This window comes from Lepidochelys kempii, chromosome 3, assembly GCF_965140265.1.
Source record: "Lepidochelys kempii isolate rLepKem1 chromosome 3, rLepKem1.hap2, whole genome shotgun sequence".
Lineage (NCBI taxonomy): Eukaryota > Metazoa > Chordata > Testudines > Cheloniidae > Lepidochelys > Lepidochelys kempii.
In genome coordinates, this window is record NC_133258.1 from 74,975,266 (window position 1) to 74,995,624 (window position 20,359).

Genomic DNA, 20,359 nt, shown 5'->3' on the forward strand with positions numbered 1-20,359 from the left:
GTGTCCCAAAGCTCCCTCTGTGTCTATCTCCTTATATGCTGGCTGCAGAAATAGAACAAAGATTGAGTAAAACCTGGCTTCAGTGGGGAATTCTGCTTAAAAATAGCATGTATGTTATAGCCCTGAATTAAAAACCACAGGATATGGCTATTGAAAAAATTACAATAGATCTTTTTTTTTATACTAGATGAACTTATTCCTACTGGATGTATTTAATTATCTTCAAAGCCATTTCCTGTGAAACTTTATATGATCTTTCATAGAAAAATATTATTTAGTTGCAATTTTTTAAGGGAATTTAATTTGTGTTCATGTGCAACAGAAGGAAAAGCTACCAATGTCTTCAAGATATGGCAAGTGACATATTTGATTTCCCCTTTACAAATAAAATTGATTTATAACGTTTGACTACAGTCGAACATGTTTTCATCACTTGGATAGCATGGGTACACAGAGCACTCTACCTTTGTCAGAGAGTAGGTAGCTTAAATTGCAGCTTTTATTGCTGCTATGGAGAGTGTTTACCACTGCCCCAATAGCGTATTTTAATTCACTTATGATTTTTGTGAATATTTGGAAAGCATAGAGATGTTACTGTTTATGGGTTGACATCTACATACTTTCTTTTGTATACTATTTAAATACTGTTTGTGCATGAACTTGTAATGTTTCCTTTTTCTCCTTTTTTCTGGATGTATATATGAATTATGTATTATATTTTAAATATTCTGGGTATGTTGTAAATAAAATGATAACTTAATAAAATAAATTAAATTTTAGTAAAAGGATTTGGGGTTTTTTTTGATAATGAGGCTAACAAGGATAAGGCTGACATGCATTTCATTGACCACTGTCAGAGGACACGATACTGGGCTTGGTGCACCTTTGATCTGACCCAGTACGGCCATTCTTATGTTCTGTCACCTTTGTGGGGCTCTGCCCCAATGACATTAACCTGTACAACAGGAAGCTGAGTATTCAACCATCAAGAGTCTTAGATAATTCCCAGTGATGATTTGGGTGTGGGCTGGCCCATGGAACCCTGATATATTCTCTCCTGGATCATGTTAAAGAGGGATATGAGAAAGTTTACCCATCCTGTTTTTGATGCTTTGCATCCACAGTTCTGTATGCACATGTGTTAAGTGTAAATTTGTTTCTGCAAACCCTTTTCATACAATTAGTCTCATTGACATTAATGTATGTTATGTTTGCAAAAATCTAGCCATATGTTACTTTTTTTTAACTTCTCTTTCACTACTATCTGCACCATGTATTACAGGTAGAATATTATATGCAGTGGTGTTGTAGCTGTGTCAGCCCTAGGATATTAGAGGCATAAGGTGGGCGAGGTAATGTCTTTTATTGGACCAACTTCTGTTGGTGAGAGAGACAAACTTTCAAGCTACACAGAGGGTTTTCTGGTGTCTTTTATTGGACCAACTTCTGTTGGTTAGAGCTATCAGGAAACCTTCTGTGTAGCTTGAAAGTTTGTCTCTCTCACCAACAGAAGTTGGTCCAATAAAAGACATTACCTCACCCACCTTGTCAGTCAGGTAGAATATTGACAGTTGCAGAGACTGAAATCTTTTATGCAGTGGTAGTGCAAGGTTCCCTACATTACCCAGCCTCAGAAGGTGAGAGAATAAATCAGTCACCAGGGCTTAGCTTCTCTGCTGAGACACGCAATAAATGAGTAGCAAGCTGGGTGATAGATTTTGTGATGAAGACACATGTCCATGGGAATAGAACTGAGACTACCAATTTATTTGAAATAGATCACCGAACAGGCTTTGGATTGCAAACTCACTACCTATCAGGGCAGATTTCAACGGGTGACCTAGAAATAGAAGGCTTCATATCATATATCTTATCCCCTGAATATTCAGTCACCTAACAATATTATTTCGGGTCCTTAGCTTTAAAAAAAAACCACAACTTTATTCACAATCTGGTCTTTGGTATTTACTCCCTTCCAGTATTGGTAAACTATCATCATGTGTCCCTGTAGCCATCTCTACTCATGGTCATAGTGTCTCCTTGTGTCAAGAGTCAATGTTGCAGTTATCTGTGCCTCTAGCTCCCCCTTTGGCTGCTTACTTTGTGCTGCCCAGCTTGCCCTTTACCTTTGTGCTCTGAGGCTTAATCCTCCAGCTAAGACACTTCTATAGGCTTGTCCCTTCCATGATATCAAAAGTCCAACATAAGTTCTAATCAACTATAAACAAAAGGCCCTCCTGACCCCCCAACTTCCTTTGCCATCCTCTCTCAGGTCATCCTTCACAAGAGCCTTCTTATTTATTGGTTTCAGAGTAGCAGCTGTGTTAGTCTGTATCTGCAAAAAGAAAAAGGAGTACTTGTGGCACCTTAGAGACTAACCAATTTATTTGAGCATAAGCTTTCGTGAGCTACAGCTCACTTCATCGATGAAGTGAGCTGTAGCTCACGAAAGCTTATGCTCAAATAAATTGGTTAGTCTCTAAGGTGCCACAAGTACTCCTTTTTCTTTTTGCTTATTTATTGCAATTTCTCCTGAAGAAAAATCCTGCTATCTGCAGTCTCTCCCCAATTGAACTCACTCAGGCACCTTATAAATCCCTGATATCTAATGGCTCACCTTTGCTCCACCCACTCTGTCCAAGAGGCAGTCAATCACCCCACAGGTGGAGTATGTCTCTAATTGTTCCCTTCTGTAGCAGGTAATGGGGGTTCACCCCATCATGGTCCATCCTTAATCCTCACCTACCAAAGCCTTATATATTTAACTAGTTCTGTGTCCTCTCATAAATCAGTCCCTCCAGACTCCTTATTTTTTCTGTGGCTCCAGTCTGAACTCCCTCCAAAGAGCACCTATTTTTATAACCACGAGGTGTTGAGAACTGAATGCAGTAGTTTGGGCATGTCTTCACCAGAACTCTATTACTTTCCATTCTATGATATGATGCTTCTATCTGGTGTATGCAGTTCAAAATTCCACTTTTTAATTGTCACATAGTATTTCAAACTCACATCTAATTTGCCCTCCACTACCACTACTAGATCTTTTTCAGCTTCACCCCTTTCTAGGTTTCTCCCTCTCGTTGAATATCCTTGTGATGGATAACTTTTCCTCAGATACAGTTTTGCCAAGTTAAATCTATGGTTTTGGTTTTCTGCTCAGCATTCTAACCTCTTCATTTCCCACATTATTATTTCTCTGTCCTTACTGATGTTCACCACATTTTCCTATTTAGTATCATCTGTAAATTTGCTGTTTACCCCACTTTTCAGATTGTGAAGATATTACATAAGGCAGCCCCTGCAATAGCCCACTAGATGTTTCTCCACTTTTCAGATTGTGAAGATATTACATAAGGCAGCCCCTGCAATAGCACACTAGATGTTTCTCCTAATCCAATTTGTTGCCCTTTTCCCATTACCTTTTGTTTATGTCACTTCAGCTAGTTTTCTGAGCATGTGACACCGTTCATAGGCAAGCTAGTTCTACTAATTTTTTAGTCTACGAGTTTGGGATACACAGCATCAAATACAACTAGGTTACATCTACTGCATTCCCCCTACAAATCCACTACATTTGTAATTTATTAAAAAAACACAATCAAATTTGTTCACATCCCTATTTAGTACTTTGTCGGAGGCTGGTGGTTATTTTCTAGGCTTTCCAGTACTGTTAAAGTGACAATTTTTATTGCTTTGTAGTGTATGAAGCAATAAATGGCTGCAGAAAATCAACAAAGTGAAATTTCATCATTTAATCTATACTACAAAGCACTAGAGAGGATTATTATTCAAAAAACATAAAAAAGAAAAATTCATTGTTTTCTTTTGAAAGTACTGTGTCACAGCTGGCATCTGCTGACCTACAACCCAACTGTAGCAAGAAATCCAATGTGGTAGTTAATTATTAGAGTGCAAATTAAAAAGGAAATACTCTATCAAATTGACACATTGCTTGTGGGAGAAATTTCAGTCACTGTTCATGCCCAAGTACTCGGGCAGCAAACACTGGAGTTACGGTAGTGTCAGGAGAAGGATGGGTTCCTCCGTTCACACTGTGGAGAAAGGAGAGCTGCTTCATGCCTCAGGGCTAGAGTAACTTCCACAACTTATTTCCCACGGCAGGAAAAGTGAGAGTGGGTCACACTTTTTTGAACTGAGTTACAGATTTGCCAACTGCATCTCCACTCACACCTGCTATATTCAACTGTCTTCCTTCACTGAAGAAAGAATGGTGTTCAAGGACAAATTATCTAAGCAGTCTAATCATATGATTAGATATATTAGACTGAAGGGAAAGAGTCAAAGAAACCAAGATATAGATTAAAAAAGGAAAAAAAATATGAGATGGAAGAATTAAAACAGGGCGAGAGAGAACAACAAAAGCAAAGTCGAGATATTACATTGGATAGTATTGTGTACAACATTTTAAAACTGTTTGTGTTTTATAGAGATAATTACTGGTAACTGCATGGAACAGTTTTATAGGAAGTTTGATTCCAAAATGGAACAAAAGTGTGCACATAAAAAGGGGCCTTGGATTTCCTGGCTCCAACCCTACCTGTTGATCTCACCCAAACAGAGAGATCAAGAGTGAGAGAGAGGTTACATTAGATAAATATTTTACCTGTCTCATTGGGTATGTGAGAGAATTAGCTGATGTTTGTAATACATTGAGATCCTCAGATAAAAGGCACTGCAGAAGTATTGCACTGTCATTTATTTCTTTGACATTGAGATTGCCTTTCTTATTCTGAGTGTTATAGCGCCCATTACAATTAAGACTGTGAAACTTATTCTAAATGCATGAAAACAAAGGTTATAACTCTTTTTTAATGTATCCTTTGAGCCAAAGCTTTCTATGCTTGGTCTCTTCCCAAAGGGAATATGTATACAAACAATAATTTAGGAAGAGACTAAGCTAAAACTTTCTATGCTTAAAGGGTACATTAAAAAGAGTTATAACCTTTTGTTTTCATGCATATAATTGTTTTGAAACTGTGAACTAAGCCCTATCAAGCTACTCTTGAAAAGTAAACTTAAAAAAAAAAATAGCGATTGGAAGGAAAAATCCTCACATGCTTCTTGAAAAGGAGTTGCAACAAAAATTACCAGCATTTGAAACTTGAATGAACATAGCCCTCACCACAGAATGGGATCATCCATGTATTTGGGGAGGGAGCAGGGAACACTGGTTTTAATTAAGTTAAAAGCATCTGAATTTATGCAAGATCAGGACTTCAAAGACTGACGTACTAAAGATGTGTGCACACTTTTCAAAACTAAGTAGCAGCAGTCAACTCAAAGCAAGACTTTTGTCTTAAAAAATTGAATTGCTTTTGGTCTATTGGGAAAACAACCCCAGCCAATTCAGTTAAACTTGCACACATTTCAAATTTGTAATTAATATTTGTAATTACCAAAATATAAATAGACACTAAGTAACCCTTTCTAATGGATAATGGCATGTGTTTCAAAAATATCTTCTTCGGTATTGTGATTTTTATCACAAAACTCTAGTGATTCTGGGGTGTTTAGCCTGTCTCATGAAAACATGAAGAAAAGAGCCAACTCAGGAATTTTCCCTGATTCAAAACAGCCACCATTTTCTCTTACTGTCAATGAGGCTGAAGCCAATAAGATAAACTGTAGGGAAATGAAAACCATCTGCAGCTGAAAGTGAGTCTGCCATTAAAAAAATTGGCTGCCACCTCCCACTGTTTTCAGTGAGGCTGAAGCCATGCCCACAAGCTAAATGGCTGCTACTCTATGGCTCAGGGGGCTAGACGGGACCTAGGAACTGTGAGGAGCAGCAAAAACTGTGAAAAGTAGATGTGGAGATTGAGGAGGGGCAGGGGGTTGAGGGGTCAAGGAGGCAGGTTTAGGGGTTGTGCAGAATGTGGGGCAAAGGAATGTAGGGTTGCAGAAGAGAGACTGAAGAGGGGATGCAGGTAGAGTGACCAGATAGCAAGTATGAAAAAGTTGGGACAGAGTGTGGGGAGTAATAGGCACCGATATAAAGAAAAATCTGCAAATATCAGGACTGTCCCCATAAAGTTGGGACACCTGATCACCTGACATGCAGGGGACAGTGTTAGGGGTGGAAGTTGGAGGGGTTAGAATGGCAGCTCTGCCAGCCTGGGCTACAGTTGCCACCTGTCTGGGTGTTCCCTGGATTGCCCCTTTCTTATTTGAGGTAGCTGTCTTGGGAAAATCTGTAAGGGTGCTCAGTACATATCGCCAGCCATTCAGTTTTACGGGGTCAGGCTCATCCTGGATGTTCCAGGGGATTTTTCTCTCACAGGTGGCAACCTTAACCTGGGCCATAGCAATAGGGAATATTGCTGCTGGGTCAAGACCATATTAGGAAATGGATGGCAGTTTCCCTCTCTTAGGGGTGAGGAGGGTAAGTGGAGTTTCCCTCTGAGCAGCCAGGGAGAGGCTGGCATGTTTGCGTGCATGTTGATTTTAAACCTAAAATAATCAGGGCGAGAAAACCAATAAGATGACACGTTAATAGGCTGACAATGGATGAACAGCTAGAAGTTCTGAAGACATAAGGCAATGAAGCTCCTGGATTTACTCAAAAATCTTGTAAATGGGCAGTGGAGACCAATCGTGCATATGGCCTGGAAAAGGCTATGTTTCCTAATATATATGTCATCTCAAATAACTAGCTATGACATATTCTAACTAAAACAAGCATTTTTCTGGGAGGTTTATATTCTTTGGCCTCATTCTGTACTGATTAGATCAAATTTCCTGTTACTTTGTAGCAATTCTGACAGACCACCACATGTTACTAAGGTTTGCTGTTATCTTTACCTGCACACTACTGAAGTGCTCTATAACAAAGGATGCTAACATTACCAAGGTACTCTGTCATTGCCAGCTACATTATTTTAAATTATATGTCATGCACTCACAATAATCACATCAACAATCTGAAGTTTCATGAGAGGAAATTATGTAGCAAAAAAGCAGACAAAAATAATTTTCCGTCAATTGCCATCAGAATGAAATAGCCTGTACATTTTACAAAATTAAACGATCAGTGTAATCAAATACATTTTTGTCTACAAAGGAGATGAATAAATTTGGATGCAGAAAATGAATTCAGTTTCATTATTTTATTGTAACATGCCATTACTCACAAGACACTGGATTACTAGAACTGATTTATGGTATGCTATTTACTAGTTTATTAGCAAATGTTGAGAATGCAACTTGTGTTATCAAGAAACAATTTCAAAATAATACTATCAGTAGAAAATATTTCTGGCAAAGACCACAGAACCAGATGATGATGACGACTGATTATTGTAAGTTCCCCCTTTATGTATACATTTTTCCAAAAAGAGATGGTTTCCTTTCAAAAAGGTATGATAATTTGAATAATCTGTACATTAGCAAGATCTAATTATCTCTATAGACCAGTGATTTTCAAACCTTTGTACTGGTGGTCCTTTTCACATAGAAAGCCCCTGAGTGTGACCCCTCCTTATAAATTAAAAACACTTTATTATAAATGCTGGAGGCAAAGCGGAGCTTGGGATGGAGGCTGACAGCTCACAATCCCCCATGTAAGAAGCTTGTGACCCACTGAGGGGTCCCAACCCCCAGTTTGAGAACCCCTGCTATAGACACACCCTTCTAGGGGCTCAAACAGACAAAGGATAACATGTCAATGATTGTCTGGTTTTGGGGAATCAGCATTAAGAGTTTATGTTCAAGACTGTTAATTTTGCTAAAAATAAGATATAATCAATGTATAACACTCTTATTAGTAATAAGTATGACTGGGGGCATTTTTGCTATAAACAGAAAAGTGAGGCTGAGTGGGATCTGGCACCTGAAACATGTACAACATTGTACTTTAATCCTATTACATCACATAATAAGCTGTGTATATTAATTATAAATCATTGTTGGGCCAACCATGCTTCCACTGACACCTATTTGGGGGGAGGCACTTTTCACAGCATAGGGGTTTCTCTTTTGATACAAATGAGTTTATTTTGTTTTTTGACTCACCTTGATTCTTTTGTAACCCTTCTGCCCGTCAGAGTTGGCAGCAACAAGGTCCGGGTTCAATATCTAGGGGATCCATTCCAATAACACAATGCAAACCGGCTCGAGCCCCCACCCAGTGACCTGGGACAAATATATACCACCCCCGCTGGGCGCCTCCAAGAGGCAATACTTCCCCTCTCGCAAGCACATAGTCTGAGTGTAACAAAAGCCTTTTAATAACAGAGAGAAACAATGTGGCATTATGTTGGGGAAACACCACCAACAGGATTCATAACACAACCCATGAGCAAAAAAACCCACCCCAAGCAAATTGGGGCATGCCCTTTTCCCTTTGGTTCTTGAGTCCAGCAACCCCAAATCACCCAAAGTCCCAAAAGTCCAATGACCCAAAAGTCTCTGTCCCTGGTCAGGGCAGCCCCAGAGTTCGAAAGTTTATCTGCAGAGCTTTACCTCCCAACCTGGGTGGAGATGGGACGGGGGTAAGAGGCACCTTACATGATCTGAAGCTGACCGCCCCATAGCTCCATAGCTTCGCTCCGCTCCGTCAGCCGCCCCACGAACTCCTTCGCTCAGCTCCGCGGCCCACAAGCAGCTCCTGCCATCCACAAACTGCTCCGCGTCGAACTGCTTCACCAGCCTGTCCACAAGGCACTCCAGCCGTCCCACAAACTGCTCCACAATATATCTTCAGGCTCCCCCACTACTTAACACAACACTCAGTGATTTCAGCTCTTAGGTGAATTCAGCTTGTAGTAGGGGAGCCCCAGTGCTGGTGCACTGTTAGGCCAAAGTGAGCTCAGCAGCCTATAACTAGACTTCTAATGAAATCAAAATTAGCTCTGATATTCCACAGTGGAGAGAGGAGGAAGTGCAACTAGCATGTAAGGCCCTCACCAAGGGGCCCATACCACCAAGTATTAATACTTGTCCCCAGCCTCTCTCAATTCACAGAGTTTTGGAACCCATGACCCTTGCCTAGCGAGTGCTACTTAGTTGATGGTGAATCCCTCCATCATAACAAAAGGCCACGTACAGTTCCAAGCATAGTTCCCATAATCAGGGTAATAACAATTTATTCTTCCTGCCCCAATAACAGAGACATTGGGGATCCCACAGCAGCCAAAGTGACCATTTGGGCAGCTATGGTCTCATTCTAGGCGTGGTGGGTGTGCCTATGCAAATGAGATCAGCCCCTGAAGTTCTTTTCCACAACTTGCCACACCTCACCACCAGATGTCAGGTTGGAGCTCATCCTGACACTGCTTACACTTTAATTCTTGGTTCATGTAACTTTAAAATCACTGGATGGGGACATAAAGGAGGAATTTGCAAACTCAATATAGATTAGGAAAAGAAGCTTAAGAACAGGAATTCTGTGAGTTCACCCATGGCTAGTATATAGTTTGTAACATGCTTTGGAATTCACTGGGATGAAAAGCCATGTAGAAATCTGAAAGAGTGTTCTTCGTGAACTCTTCCTTCCATCATTTTCTAGCGATTCATGGATACATTGGTATGAGTGAGGATAATGTGGCTAGGCTAATGAGTTCCAAAGAATGCAGTTGTACTAATAAGAAGATATATGCACAAAGGTTGGACTCCTTGTTGGCTGCTGCAATTGCTCACCTCTATCCAAGGCATTTTATAAAATATGGTAATTAATGTGCTGACTTTAGACATTCGAAACATATTGTGATGCACATGTTCAGGAGTGGCTATAAAAGGCCACGGCTGGCATTTCTTTAATTAATAATTACTGTGCTTTATTGTTGTGGTTCTCTAATGCATAAACAAGCTAGAACTCAGCTTTATTAGAATTCACTTGGCCCCACTGTTCCATGCATATTTATTATGTGAGAGAATAGGATTATTTTCCTCTAGCCTTCACTAATTTAAAAGAAGATATCCTCAATGAAATGTATTCAAATATTTTGACATTTTGCTTCACCTCACTTACAGAGCAGAAATTGTTTCTGACAGTTATTATACAGTACGGGAATCCTGCTGTTTCACTCTGCTGAAGCGCAGGTTGAAGGGACACAGCAATTGCATTTTGTTCAAAGAGTGATGCACTGGCCTAGAAATAGCAACACGGTCCGCTGTGATTCTATGGAAGTTTAGCTAATATCCACTCCAACAGGAACAGGGATTTCTTTGTTTTTCCTTCTTAAAACTGAAGAAAACGAATCAAAGCATTGGAAGTTTAGCACCTTCAACTTTACAGGGAGATTCTGATTGTAAAATACAAGTGGGACTTGGGAGAAATGGAAGTGAGGGAAATGGAGCAGGATTTTCTTCCTTCTCATCTTTCACTCAGATTGAGCATAACATCGTAAGTCAATTTTGAAAATATATGAACCTATTTATGCAAATCATGCAGTACCAAAGGTTACATAGCCTTGTGTTTATATCTCCAAAAATGCGTAATCCCTCTGCCAGGTGGAGTCAGCAACAACAAGGGTCAAGTTCAATATCTAGGGGTTCATTTTAACAATACAAAACAAAACCAGCTTGAGCCCCCACCCAGTAACCTGGGAAAAAACTTACCACCCCTGGATGCCCCAAAGAAGCAATACTTCCCCACTCACAAGCGCTGAATCTGTGTATAAACAAAAGAGAACATTAATTAGAAGTGAAAGGGAACCCAGTATTAATTTGGGCAAATGCCACCATAATGATTCAAAAGCATATGACTGTAAGCAAACACCCACCCAGAGTCTGCTGGGCAGTGTCCTTTGCCTCAGTTTCCCACTTTGCAGTATGAAAGTCTGACGAACAAACGTTCCTTTAACATGCCACTCCCCTTGCCCTCTGCTGCACCCCAATCACAGTTGGTTGTCCTTAGTCAGCAAAGACCTGGAGTTCGAAGGTGCATTTGCATGGATCAACCTCCCACCTCTGAAAGGTTGAGCAATGCGTTCAATGCTCATGGTTATCTTTGCCACTGCTCATCTCTGCTGCTGCTTGCCACATCACTTCTGTAATGCTGCGTTCTGAGGGTCCCACACTGCTGCCTCTTCATTGTCTTTTGTTGTAAAACTGTCCCCACACCAGCTCTAAGACTTAGCCCCTAGACGTCTCTCAGGAATATCAGCTCTAGTAATCACTGAACACAAACAAGGACTCTCCATTGAATCCAATCAGCTCTGTCTTTAAACACTGGAAAAGGGAGAGTCAAATGGTGACTAGCACTCTTTAGGCAGAGTCCGCACCATCCAGGTAGAAACACCTGTCCCCATCTTCCTTTCAGCCTCAGTGGGCTTTGGCATCTGTACCCCCTGCTTAGCAAGTGAGGTTCAGTTGAGGGTGACCTCCTCAATCAGGGCATGCTAAGTACAGTTCTGCTGCCCTTTACTCATACAATAAGGAAAACATTTCATTACCCCTGCATTCAATTTAAAAAAAATATATTAAATCTTAGACCATTTAAATGTAAGGGACCACCGGTGATAGCTTGAATGAGTGACTCCATGGCTAATTTGAAGACGGTGGAGCTGAGTGCGCAGCCTTGCTTCACATCACTATGGATTGGGATTTCAGGGGTCTCCCCTTCCATGGAGCGGATGGTGGTGGTGCAGTCTTTGTGAAGTTCCTGGACCAGCTGAAGGAAATTTTCAGGCTTCCCATCCTCTCAAAGCATGGCAAAAAATGTGCTGACTGGGCATGGAACTAAATGCATTAGCCAGATCAAATTAGTCCATGGCACATTTCCTCCATGCCCTCCTGTCGGTGTCAATGGCCGTTTGAAGGACAAAGTTATGTTCGTAGCAGGCTTTGCATGACATGAAGCCCTTCTGGATGGCCTGATGGACCCTCTATTCACTGACCAGTCTGTAATGCTAGCCGCAATGCACCTGGCATACAGTTTGTACCTGATGGATCAGAGAGAGGTGTCTCCAGTTACTGGGGTTGTCTCACTTGACTTTCTTGCTGATGAGTACAGTGAGACTTCTTCCATGAGCTGGGAGTATGGCAGAACTGTTTGCACTTGAAGATAGCAGTTAGGCAACTGGGATCTTGTTTTTTCAGGAGATCATAGCTAATGCCATCTTTTCCTGGGTCTGTGGTTTTTGTCTTCATGAGTATGGTCATTATTTCCTATGGTGTAAAGCCTTCTTCCAGCTTCCCTTCTTACCTCAGCCAGGACAGATGATGAAGGCATCCTGGATTCTATGTATCATTCTGGACTACACAGTTGAACACATCCTTGAAGTGCAAGAATAGTCTTTCAGACGGGATGACACAGTATGAGGAAGGCCCATTGAGGATTTCCCTGAAAGTCATAGAGCAGTTTGATTGGTATAGCTTCAATCCAAGATGCTGCCGCCAGATTATAGTAGCGATTGGTATTTCTTCTCATGGCTTCCCTGCTGTAGTAGTTATAGCTAGACACATGGATTCTATGAGAAGTCAGTGTGCTCTCCTGATTCCATCCCTCCCCCAATGCAATTTCGGCAGACAAGTCTTCAGTGACTGTCTACAAGGAGGTCAAAGTCATTGAAGGAGTCTGTCCTTGCCAACTCCTCCCCATCCAAGCTTGCCATCTAAGATGCTGCTCCTTCTTCTGGCTTCTCCATTACAGCAGGCATAGGCTATAAGATTATTATGGGATTAGCCTGTGGCCTCTTTTCCTCCCAGAGCACAGGATTGCATGGCACCAGATTTTGAGGTGAGCTCTCAGGTATGATGCTGATACCCCTGGTGACAGGATCCTCCCTTACAGTCTTTGCAGCAGCACTGGTCCTTTTAGGAAGGACAGTCTTTGAGGCATTGGTCCTTTTAAGGATGTGGGCTTGCTCGGGAGTTTCTGGCATGGTGCTGGTCCTTCTGTGAATGAGGTCTATCTGGTTGGTCTCTCATATATAGTGTGAGATCTCCTGGGGACGAGGTCCCATTGGGTGGTCTTGGAAGCTGTGCTGGTCAGTCTAAGGATGAGGTCCTGTTGCGTGATCCTCGCAATGGAGATAGCGTCTCCATTGGCAAGGTCCCTCTGTATGACCTGCGAGGTGGTGCTAGCCCTCCTTGTGGCAGGATCCCACAAGTTATCTGTGGAGAGGTGCTGACTGTTCTGATGGGGTCATGCTGGACATTCTATGCTCTGTTTGGAGAGGGAATTACCTTGTGTAGTCTGTGAGGGGGCACCAGTCCTTCTATTGGTGGGGTCCTGTTTAGAGATCTTTGAGTCAACATTTATCCTTTCAATCATAACATCCTGTTCAGTGGTCCCAGGGAGAGGGGTAGTCCTTTCAGCAGTAAATTGTTGGACCATGTTTTCTTGTTGTGGCTTTGAGGGAGTTGTCTGGGACACAATAGGAGGAGTGCGAGATGAGTTGAAAGCCAGAGCTGGGGCATGCAGCATTTCTGCATTCCAAGCAGGGGTGCAATGGTGGTAAGAGAGTCTGCTAGAGTTGGCCCCTTCTGGTGCAAGATGCCCTTTGCAGATAACTTGATGCAACTTAACATTTCTTCTGTGTTTCAAAAGGCATGTGTCAGATGGCCTAGAATAAATGGATATAAACTGGCCATCAGGAAGTTTAGACTTGAAATTAGACGAAGGTTTATAACCATTAGAGGAGTGAAGTTCTGGAATAGCCTTCCAAAGGAAGCAGTGGAGGCAAACGACATATCTGGCTTCAAGACTAAGCTTGATACATTTATGGAGGGGATGGTATGATGGGATAGCCTAATTTTCGCAATTAATTGATCTTTGACTATTAGTGGTAAATATGCCCAATGGCCTGTGATGGGATGCTGGATAGAGTGGGATCTGAGTTACTACAGAGAATTTTCCTGGGTGTCTGACTGGTGAGTCTTGCCCACATGCTCAGAGTTTAGCTGATTGCCATATTTGGGGTCTGGAAGGAATTTTCCTCCAGGGCAGATTGGCAGAGGCCCTGGCGGTTTTTTGCCTTCCTCTGCAGCTTGGGGCACGGGTCACTTGCTGGAGGATTCTCTGCACCTTGAAGTTTTTAAGCCATGAGTTGAGGACTTCAATAGCTCAGACATAGGTCAGGGGTTTGTTACAGGAGTGGATGGGTGAGATTCTGTGCCCTGTGTTGTGCAGAAGATCAGACTAGACGATCATAATGGTCCCTTCTGACCTTAAAGTCTATAAGGCAATCTGCTTGCTATGTATTCTCTTCAAATGTCTGTTAAGACCACCAAGGCATTGGAATCCTCAGACCAGATAGCAGAAAAGGTAGAGGAGCTTGTCCTTAGGGAGGGGATACTGTAGATGTAATCATTCTCCCTTCTTCTCTGTGCACTGGATGGGCTTCAATGGTCTCGCTAGACAGTTCTCCTTGATCTGGGAGAGTAATATCAAGAGGTTCAGCAAGGAAAGCATATGGTGCGGTGTTGAGGCCCCACCAGGGGGTTTCAAGGAGATGCTGGTCCTTCTGCTGGTGGTACCTTCTGGGATGGCATTTGGAATAACAGGAGCACCATCAGATATGAGGATCATCTTGGGAAATGGAAGAGGTGGAAAAGATTCTCCTTGTGATATCCTTCTGTTGAAAAGTGTGTGAGTCGATGTTTGTCCTGGCTCTCATGTCCCAGGATGCAGTCCTCAAAATGCAAGACCTCCCTACATCAGCATCTCAGTGGGTTTTCTTCAAGGTGTTCTTAGATACTATACTTGATCTTAACCAAAAGGCCAAGAATTGCAATCCAAAGCCAAAACTGATCACTTTAGCAAAGCATGTCTGTCAGCCAAACAACTAGGCAGAGTAAGTGTGTAAATGCAAATATGGACTTCTCCTGAAGTCTTCTGCCCAAGTGGGTCTCTAGATGTCAGGGGAGAGCTCATCCAGACCCTGCTTACAAATGTAAATTGTCTGAAGGAATGACATGCAACACTTGACTGACTTTCCTTTGTGTCATGATCTCATGCACATTGTGTGGTGAAATCTTTTTAATATCACCATACAATGTGTAGCACACACAATCAGCAACTCCTCCTCTTAATGCCCAAATGGTGTGTCTTATGTGAACACCTGGTTTATAGTTTTCTTTACAAAGATAATTCTGTTGCTATCTCTAATTATATACACAGTAAAAGGTAAATTTTGTCCTTAGATATGTGTATGCAACTCCCCTGAAGTTAAAACACAGTTGTGGAAGCATATCTGAGGCTAAAATTTAGCTCTGAGTACCTTGCTGCTAAAGCAGTATGCAAGAAAAGTTTCATGGTGCTTATTTATTCTATGACATGAGGAAGATCTCCCATGGAAACCAAAGCAACAGGAGGAAGGAACAACATAAGGAGGAAGCTGTAACAAGATCTAGCTGATGTTATTCTTTTTGCTGTCTGTATTATGCAAATCCTATATTAGAATCTGGGATCCACCTTTTGGGATAACAGAGGGATAGCAGAATGCACAGTGGCAAGAAGACAAAACAGAGGCACTTTATGCTGCTATCTGAGATATTCAAGAATGGAAATTTCTTTGGGACCAAAACAAGTAGTGGACTAAGGTAGGAAACATGTATACAGGGTCTATTCTCCCATCGGTGTATAAGGGATTTGTTCACGTGCAATTCTCATTAATGCTACGATTTATCTAGGAAGTAACTCTCTAATGCACTGATGGGAAGATAATCAATTTAGTGTTCAGGGAGAGCATGCTGCTCAAACTGATGTCCAGTTTTTCCTGCCAACAGAGACATATGGTTGTAAACTGTGATGAGATAGACAATGAGAGTTGTTGCTATAGAAAGATTGGGAGTAATGTCTGAAGCACTACACAAAACTGAAGACACTCTTAAGATCATATCCTGCCACTGATTTTATTCCAAACTCCCACTGGGTTCCATGGGAGTTGCTCATGCAAAATGGTGGAAGGATATGGCCTTCATGTCCTAGAGATGCAAGTCTGCATTATCAAATGCAATAATCAACATGGCATGAGAGCTCTGAAGGAAACCTACTAAGCTAAGTGTATAGAAACTGAATGCAATTGTGAAAAGAGCTCTTTGTCTTTTCTTTTGTGCTACTTCATCAGAGAAGTAGAGGAAATAGGAGACGTCTGGAGAGTTCTCCAGGAGGCTTTGAAAAGAATGGCATCATTCATACATGCTGTTGTACATTAGTCACTGGGATGTGAGGCAGTTTTACTGCAGTGGAATTGTTGTAATTCTGTATCAAGACTTTGTCAAAGAATTATTGCAGATGCAAATGCTGACCACACTGTCTGTTGAGGATTATCAGGATTGTATACAAGCTCACATTTCTACTTCTGGATTCTGATGCACCCAGGATACAATCCCCCTAATGGCTCCATCCCTAGTCTATTTTAAGACTCTCACTATCAAACAAAGCACCTGATATCACAACTGACAATCAACTCTACTTCCTAGACCTCTCTAACTCCTGAGGTGCAATCTCTTTAGAAATCCCAGCCCACTGAAACATTCATTGCACATAAGGGAAAGGATATGCAGAAGCTTGAAATAAACTGACTAATCTGAATTGAAAGCAAGGTGTATATAGCTGAACTCCTTGGTAATAGCAACCATAATGCAATTAAATTTAACATCCTCATAGGGGAGGGAAATGCCAAAGAAACCTACCACAGTAGCGTTTAACTTCAAAAAGGGGAACTACACAAAAATGTAGAAGCTAGTTAAACGGAAATTACAAGTAACAGTCTAAGGTGAAATGCCTGCAAACTGCATGAACTAGTAAAAACAGCATAATAGAGTCTCAAACTAAATGTACACCACAAACCAAAACCAAACACTAACAGAACCAAAAAATTGCCACCATGGCTAAACAGAACAGTAAAATAGGCAAAAAGGCATCCTTTAAAAATTAGAAGTCAAACCTTAGTGAGGAAAATAGAAAGGAGCATAAACCTCTGAGTAGCTAATGTAAATCAGCTAGTGTAACACTGATTTTTTAAAAAGACTCCGGAGGTGATCCAGACAATTACAAGCCAGTAAACCTGACTTCAGTACTAGTCAAATTGGTAGAAATTATAGTAAAGAACAGAATTATTGAACACATAGATAAACATGATATCTTGGGGGAAGTGTCAACATGACTTTTGTAAAGGGAAATCATGCCTCACCAGTCTATTAGAATTCTTTGAGGTTGTCAACAAACATGTAGATGTGACAGAATGTACCTGTGTCCACACCTTACATACTATTGTAATCTTTGTACAACGTATACCTTCTGAGATATAATTTAAAAACTCAGTAATATCATGGCAAAATGCATGTAGCAGTGTTACATGTGAAGTTATAAACATAAGCTGAGATCATGACTAAGTGTATGTTTTCCAGAAAAGTTCCTCAGAAACAAAGGACAAACTGATGCCTCAGCCAGGTGTAAAACAAGGCTAATGTGTCGTTACTTGCTAAGTGGACATTCTTTGGCACAAAACGGTGCAGGAGCAAAAAAAAAAAATCTACATCTTAACAAAGAAACAGCATGGACTTCCCTTCACATAGACTGTGTTGCCTTGTTCCCAGATGGAAATGCTTTTACAAAGGTGGGGACAGGACTATAAGAGAAGGGGCAGACACCCCAAGCCACCCTCTCTCTCCTTCCATTGATTCACTGCACGAGAAGGGACAAAGAAGCAGCCATAAACAGAAGAAGAGGTCCTGGCCTAAGAAGTCTGGCCGAAAAGATTGCTGAGAGCATGTGGTGAGAAAAAATTTGCTTTGAATTTAACATAGTTTGCTAAGTTAGGCACCGGTTGTATTTTATCTTTATTTTTCTTGCAACCATTTCAGACTTATGCCTTATTACTTGAGTTCATTTAAAATCTTTCTTTGTAGTTAATAAACTTGTTTTACTGTTTTATCTAATCCATTGTGTTTGAATTGAAGAGTTTGGGAAACTCCATTTGGGATAATCAGATGTGTGCAGATAGTTTCTATAAATAAAATGACAGACTTTAAATGAGCTTGTATTGTTCAGGAGAGGGCTGGGCAGTACAGGGCATACATTTCTGGGGAAGTGTTGGAGTTACCCTACAATATAAACAAGGTGTGGCTGCTGGCTGCAGCACACACACACACAGCTGGCAGTGACTTGCATGCAGGAGGCTATTTGTGAGCTGTCCTGACTGGAGGACAAAGAAATATAAAGGGCACAGCAGGTTAGAGGGAAGGGTGACACAGCTATGCATTAATCTGGATTGTACCATGGGTATGTCATGGTAGACAAGGATGATCCCGTGGATATAATGTACTTGGACTTTCAGAAAACCTTTGACAAGGTCCCTCACCAATGGCTCTTAAGCAAACTAAGCAATCATGGGATAAGAGAGAAAGTCCTTTCATGGATCATAACTGGTTAAAAGATAGACCTCAAAGGGTAGGAATAAATGGTCACTTTTCAGAATGGAAAAAGATAAATAGTAGGATCCCTCAAGGATCTGTACTGGGACCTGTGCTGTTCAACATATTCATAAATGATCTGGAAAAGGGATTAACTATAAGGTGGCACAATTTACAGACTCTACAAAATTACTCAAGAGGGTTAAGTCCAAAGCTGACTGCAAAGAGTTTCATAGGGATCTCACAAAAGTGCGTGATTGGGCAACAAAATGGTAGATGAAATTCAAAGTTGACAAATGTAAAGTAATTCACATTGGGGAAAAAATCCCAACGATACATATAAAATGATGGGGTCTAAATTAGTTGTTACCACTCAAGAAAGATCTTGGAGTCATCGTGGATAATTTTCTGAAAACATCTATTCAATGTGCAGTGGCAGTCAAAAAAAACTAGCAATGTTAGGAACCATTAGGAAAGGGATAGATAATAAGACAGAAAATATCATAATGCCACTACATAACTCCATGGTACGCCCACACCTTCAACACTGTGTGTAGTTCTGGTCACCCATCCCAAAAAGGGTATTTTGGAACTAGAAAAGGTTCAGAAAAGGACAACAAAAATGATTGGGGTATGGGATAGCTTCCATATGAGAAGAAACTAAAAATATTAGGGCTGTTCATCTTAGAAAAGAGAGGACAGGGAAGGGGATATGATAAGAGGTCTAGAATATCATGAATGGTGTGGAGAACAAGTGTGATTTACTCCTCCACATAACACAAGAACTAGGGGTCACCTAATGAAGTTAATAGGCAGCAGGTTTAAAACAAACAAAAGGAAGTACTTCATGCAATGCACAGTCAATCTATGGAACTCATTGTCATGGGATATTGTGCAGGCCGAAAGTATAACTGGATTCAAAAACTAATTAAATAAGTTCATCGAGGATAGGTCCATCAATGGCTATTAACCAAATGGTCAGGGTGCAACCTCATGCTCTGTGTGTCCCTAAACTACAAACTGTCAGTAGCTGGCACTGGCTGACTGGGGTGGATAACACAAAATTACCCTATTCTGTTCATTCCCCCTGAAGCACCTGCACTGGCCACTGTCAGAAGTCAGGATATTAGGCTAGATGGACAGTGGGTGTGACCACTATGGCCATTCTCATGTTCTTATAAACATCCCTGCATTTTCTCACTAACAAAAACATATAAGCTAATAAACATTCTACAAAATGTATACGAAATGATTTTCAGGCTTTGCCAAGTAGTCAGTAAAACTAGTTTTAGTAATTTGTTACCGGGGGTTCTTTCGACCCAAAGCTCTTGGTAGCTTTTACTCTGTGTGAGGTGGTGTCAGGAAATAAATCAGGGGAGACACGGTCGTCCAACCGATAGATGGCTGGCACAGACAGGACAACACAAGAGTGCTTTCACTTAAAGCTAAACTTTACTTAGTCTCAATCACTTATACATATGTCTGCAACAGGTTAGTAAAACACCCCCAACCCTTGATAATTACCAAAGCTGAGTGTGGCTCTCTAGTAGCACAGCGGCAGCTCGTCTGCTAGTGGGGAACACAAGATGCATCCAGAGGGAGAGTCCAGTCCTGAAGAGTCCCACCACCTCAAACTTTTCCCCCTTATTTATACATTAGTAATAGAATGACATGTCCCTTAAAGAAAGCTTGTTAAGCAAGCAGTTCCAATGGGCAAGCAAGAGGCTCCTTCTGATTATCAATTAACCAGGTGCGGGTTTTTCCAGAGTTTGCAGCCTTAAGGCCCCAATAGACATTCCTGGGGCACATCTTACTCTAAGATGCATGTATCAGCAACTTCAACACAATTCTTTTCAGGAAGGATGCAGGGGTCAAGCTGCCCTTTCTGTGGCACCCAAAAAACCGCTCCCCTCCTGTCTTGGTTAAGCTAAGTCTGCTGACTTGGCTGCTTTTAGCAATAAGCCTTAGTGGTTTCAGGCATTTTACTGGTTTGCCAAAGTCTCCCCGTATAATTGTGTTATATAGGAGGTCTAAC